Source organism: Colobus angolensis, unplaced genomic scaffold, assembly GCF_000951035.1.
Source record: "Colobus angolensis palliatus isolate OR3802 unplaced genomic scaffold, Cang.pa_1.0 Scaffold7, whole genome shotgun sequence".
NCBI classification, from domain to species: Eukaryota; Metazoa; Chordata; class Mammalia; order Primates; family Cercopithecidae; genus Colobus; species Colobus angolensis.
The window spans coordinates 2,575,151-2,581,077 of record NW_012120709.1 but is presented as its reverse complement, the minus strand read 5'-3'; the positions used below and the strand labels follow the sequence as shown (position 1 = coordinate 2,581,077).

Genomic DNA, 5,927 nt, shown 5'->3' with positions numbered 1-5,927 from the left:
GTGGGGTGGGGTGAGTGGGGAGGGATAGCATTAAGAGATATACCTAATGTAAATGACAAGTTAATGGCTGCAGCACACCAACATGGCACATATATATATATGTAACAAACCTGCACGTTGTGCACATGTACCCTAGAACTTAAAGTACAATTTTTTAAAAATGAGGAAATCATAATATTTGTAATGACATGTATGAACCTGGGGGACATTATGTTAAGTGAAATAAGCCAGGCATTGAAGACAAAAACTTATATGTATAAGGTAAAAGTTAAACTTATAGAAGCAGAGGGTAGAATGATGGTCAACAGAATCTAGGGTGGTGGTCTGCGGTTGAGAGGGTCAAAATTTTAGTTAAACAAAGGGAGTAAGTTTAAGAGATCTATTGTACAACATGGCAACTATAGTTAATAATAATATCTTGTGTTATTTAAAATTGCTAAAAGAGTATATTTTGTGTTCTCGCCACAGAAAATAATAAGTATATGAGGTAACACACATTAACTAGCTTGATTTAGCCTTCCACAATGTATACAGGTTTTTTTAATTATGTTTACTTTTTTAATTTTTTTTGAGATGGAGTCTCGCTCTATCACCCAGGCTGGAGTGCAGTGGCGCAATGTCATCTCACTGCAAGCTCGGTCTCCCGGGTTCACGCCATTCTCCTGCCTCAGCCTCCAGAGTAGCTGGGACTACAGGCACCTGCCACGGCGCCTGGCTAATTTTTTGTATTTTCAGTAGAGATGGGGTTTCACTGTGGTCTCGATCTCCTGACCTCGTGATCTGACCGCCTCGGCCTCCCAAAGTGCTGGTATTACAGGTGTGAGCCACCACACCCCGCCATATACAGGTTTTGAAACATCATGTTGTGCACAGTAAATGTGTACAATCCTTGTTAATTAAAATAAATAAATAAATAACATTTTTAAAATAAAAAACTACAAATACAGGGAAGAAATCTCTCTCCAAAGGAAACAACTAGGAAGAGAAGCAACTCTGCCTGCAATATAAAGACAATTTTTGCATTATCCCTAAGAGTTATTTAATCCTTAACCGATTTTATTTGCCATTTTTCAAACTTTTTTCTCATTATGTTTTGTTCTACATTTGCATACACAAGTGACTTTCTGATAAGAAAGAACATTTCACAGCAAATATGCATCCAGATTAGAGCCTCTTGCAGAAGACAGATGATTTGCAGCTTTGACATGACAGTTCTTTATTATTTCCTACAATATTTTAAAGATCACAGAACCCATTTTCTACTTCTGCTGAAGCTCCAGGTAATATATATTCTTCCTTCCCAAAGCAGTCTCTCCTAAAGGAAGCTTTTCCCAAGCACAGAGCCTAGGAGGGAGAGCTCAGCACTGAGGTGATGAGAGCTGAGGTTGATTTCTGCCTGCCTGTCCACAACTTGCCCCAGAAACCAACAAATAACTGGTAATTGATTCTTTCTGACAAGCATTCTCAGTCTTCATTTGGGTTTATCTCAGAACACTTGTTACAAATACACCAGGACACTTAACACTGAATTCTCAATTTTATAATAATTTCTTACAAGAAAAATTAACAAATATATAATTTTGTGGGCTTTTATTATACAATTTATAAATGCAAATTATAAAAAAAAATATATTTATTTAAAAAGCATTATTATTAGGCTCACCACCTAAATATTACTACAGATCATTTGTAAATCCTTCTTCCTACCATTTTAGGGGATGTATGTATTTATTAAACAGAGAAGTAGAATAAGAATTACAAACACTTTGTGACCTATTTTCTTACGTCAAAAATTGATTTTTTTCTATGCTAGTAAACATTCTTCTGAAATATCACTTAATGATTACATGGTATGTCAAAATTAATTTAAATAACCAGTGACATATTATTAGCAGTACTATGCTCCCTACTGGGTGACAAGATCGATTGTACCCCAAACTTCAGCATTATGGAACATATCCACATAACAAACCTGACGTGTACCTCGTGAATCTAAAGCAGAAGTTGATTTTTTTTTTTTTTAATGCAGTTAGGTTTTTTGCTGGTTTTGTTATTACAATCAATGTGTTTGTTACACATTCTTGGCACATAACCCTGATTCTTTCCTTCGGATAAATTCCTAAATGCAAAAATACTAGATTGAAAGTTATGTAAATTTTGTTTTACTTTTAATTGTATTCTTTTTTAATGTTAAAGTTCAAGGGTAACTGTGCAGGTCTGTTTTATAAATAAACTGTATCATGGGGGTTTGTTGCACTGATCATTTCATCACCCAGGTGTTAAGCCTAGTACCCATTGGTTATTTTCCCGATTCTCTGACTCCTCCCACCCTCCACCTTGCAGTAAGCCCCAGTGTCTGTTGTTCCCCGCTGTGTGTCCATGTATTCTCATCATTTTGCTACCACTTATAAGTGAGAATGTGCAGTATTTGGTTTTCTGTTCCTGCATCAGTTTGCTAAGGATAATGGCCTCCAGCTCTATTCATGTTCCTGAAAAGATTAAATATTAAAATATTATTCTTTTTCATTTCTGCATAGTATTCCATGGTGTATATGTACCACATTTTCTTTATCCAATCTATCATTGATGAGCATTGAGGCTGATTCCATGTCTTTGCTATTGTGAGTATTGCTTCAATGAACATATGCATGTAAGTATCTTTATGATACAATTATTTATATTTCTTTGGGTATGTACCTAGTCATGGAATTGCCAGGTCAAATGGTATTTCTGTTTTTGGGTCTTTGAGGAATTGTCACAATGTCTTCCACAATGGTTGAACTAATTTACACTCCCAAAAACAGTGTATAAGCATTCCTTTTTCTCTACAACCTCACCAGCATCTGTTATTTTTTGCCTTTATAAAAATTGCCATTTGACTGGTGTAAGATGGTATCTCATTGTGGTTTTGATTTGCATTTCTCTAATGACCAGCGACGTTGAGATTTTTTTCATATGTTTGTTGGTGGCATGAATGTTTTCTTTTGAGAAGTGTCTGTTCATGTCCTTAGCCCACTTTTTAATGAGATTGTTTTCTCTCTTGTCAATTTAAGTTCCTCGTATATGCTGGACATTAGACATTCATCAGATGCATAGTTTGCAAAAAATTTCTCCCATTCTGTAGTTTGACTGTTTACTCTGTTGACAGTTGTTTTTAGTTTTTAGTTTGTTTTTTGTTTTTGCTGTGCAAAAGCTCTATAGTTTAATTAGATCACATTTGTCAATTTTTGTTTTGGTTGCAATTGCTTTGGCATCTTCTTCATGAAATCTTTGCCTGTTCCTATGTCCAGAATGGTATTGCTTAGGCAGTCTTCCAGGGTTTTTATAATTTTGGGCTTTACATTTAAGTCTTTAATCCATCTTGAGTTGATTTTATATATGATATAAGGAAGGGGTCCAGTTTCAATCTTCTGCATATGGCTAGCAAGTTATCCCAGCACCATTTATTGAATAGGGATTCCTGTCCCCATTGCTTATCTTTGTCAGATTTGTCAAAGATCAGATAGTTGTAGATGTGCTGCCTTATTTCTGGGTTTTCTATTCTGTTTCTTTAGTCTGTATGTCTGTTTTTATAATAGCACCATGCTGTTTTGGTTACCATAGCCTTGTAGTGTAGTTAGAAGTAGGTAGCATGATGCTTCTAGCTTTGTTCTTTTTGTTTAGGATTACCTTAGTTATTCAGGCTCTTTTTTATTTCCACGTGAATTTTAAAATACATTTTTCTAGGTCTGTGAAGAATGTCATTGGTAGTTTAATAGGAATAGCATTGAGTCTATAAATTGCTTTGGGGAGTATTGTCATTTTAAAGATATTGATTCTTCCTATTCATGAGCATGGAATGCTTTTCCGTTTGTTTGTGGCATCTCTGATTTCTTTGAGCAGTGTTCTGTAGTTCTCATTGTAGAGATCTTTCACCTCCCTGAATACCTGTATGCATAGGTTTTTTTTTTTGTTTTTTTTTTGTTTTTGTTTGTTTGTTTGTTTGTTTTGGCAATTGTGAATGGGACTGCATTCTTGATTTGGCTCTCAGCTTGACTGTTGTTGCTGTATAGGAATGCTAGAGATTTTTGTACACTGATTTTGTATCCTGATATTTGGCTGAAGTTCTTTATCAGCTGAAGGAGCCTTTGAGTCAATACTATGGGGTTTTCTAGATACGATTATTTTGTCTGCAAACAGAGATAGTTTGACTTCCTCTCTTCCTATTTGGATGCCCTTTATTTCTTTCTCTTGCTTAATTACTCTGGCCAGGACTTCCAGTGCTGTGTTGAACAGGAGTGGTGAGAGAGGGCATTCTTCTCTTGTGCTGGTTTTCAAGGGGAATACTTCCAGCTTTTACCCATTCAGTATGATATTAGCTGTGAGTTTGTCATACATGGCTCTTATTATTTTGAGTCACATTCCTTCAATACCTAGTTTATTGAGAATTTTTAACATTAAGAAATGTTGAATTTTACCAAAAACATTTTGTGCATCTATTGAGATAATCATGTGGCTTTTGTCTTTAGATCTACTTACATGATGAATCATATTTGTTGATTTGCGTATGTTGAACCAACCTTTTATCCTGGGTATGAAGCATATTTGATAGTGGTGGATAAGCTTTTTGATGCGCTGCTGGATTCAGTTTGCCAGTATCTTGTTGAGGGTTTTCGTATCAATATTCATAAAGAATATTGGCCTGAAGTTTTCTCTTTCTGCTGTGTCTCTACCAGGTTTTGGTATCAGGATGATACTGGCCTCATAGAATGAGTTAGAGAGGAGTCCCTCCTCCTCGATTTTTTGGAACAGTTTCAGCAGAAATGGTACCAGGTCTTTTTTGCAAATCTAGTAGAATTCAGGCTGTGAATCTGTTTGGTTCTGGGTTTCCTTTTTGTTGTTGTTGTTGTTGTTGTTGGAAGGCTATTTTAGGCTGATTCAGTTTTGGATCCCACTTTATGTCTGTTCAGGGATTCAGTGTCTTCCTGTTCAATCGTGGGAGGTGTAAGTGTTCAGGAATTTATCCATTTCTTCTAGACTTTCTAGTTTGTGTGCATAGAGGTGTTCATAATATTCTGATGGTTATTTGTATTTCTGTGGGGTCAGTGGTAATATCCCTTTGTTGTTTCTAATTGTGTTTATTTGAATCTTCTCTCTTTTTCTCTTTATTAGTCTAGCTAGCAGTCTATTTTATCAATTTTTTCAAAAATCCAGCTCCTGGATTCACTCATCTTTTGAATGTCTTTTTTTTTTTTTTTTTTGTCTCATTCTCTTCCAGTTCAGCTGTGATTTGGGTTATTTCTTATCTTCTACTAGCTGTAAATTTCTAATTTAAAAAATGCATATGCTAAAATCCTTTCAAACAAGCTTCATCCAATTTACCCTCCTCTTATTTAAGCACTTTTGCTAATATAGGGTTTTACTTGATTTTTAATATTTTATAATTTGATACATAAAAATATGGAATCTCACTCTTTTTCACATAATTCATATATAATATGCTATCTGTGATTACTTGAAAAGTTGAACTTTTTATATTGTAGGCCAATTGTTTGACTTATTTTTTTATTGCCTGGTGCTGTTTTTGGCCATTGTTCTTTCCTTTTCTCTGAGTTGTTTTTGTTTTTCTCTTTTTTTTCTTGAGACATAGTGTTACTCTGTTGCTTTTTTTCTAAATTAGGCATTCTCTTTCCACTTTTCATATATTTGTCACTTTCTTATAGATTTATAAGATTTATTTTATATGAAAGATGTTAAAAATATATTGCCTTCCTATATATGTTGACACGGTTTCATCATTTATTTCTTTTTTAAAAGATCCGTAGTTTAACATTGATTTATTCAATCAATATTAATAAGTATGCAATAAAATCAACCAAATTTTGCTTACTGGTTTCTGTCTCTGATATCATACTTGGAAAATCTACCTTTCTTTTTTTTTTTTTTTT

General features: G+C 34.5%; 1 pseudogene across 1 annotated transcript in view; it reads right to left on the bottom strand.

The window, feature by feature from the left end:
* Nucleotides 1–5,927, bottom strand: part of LOC105501183 — a 30,539-nt pseudogene that overhangs the window by 22,874 nt on the left and 1,738 nt on the right. The gene's annotated exons all lie outside the window — the stretch shown is intronic.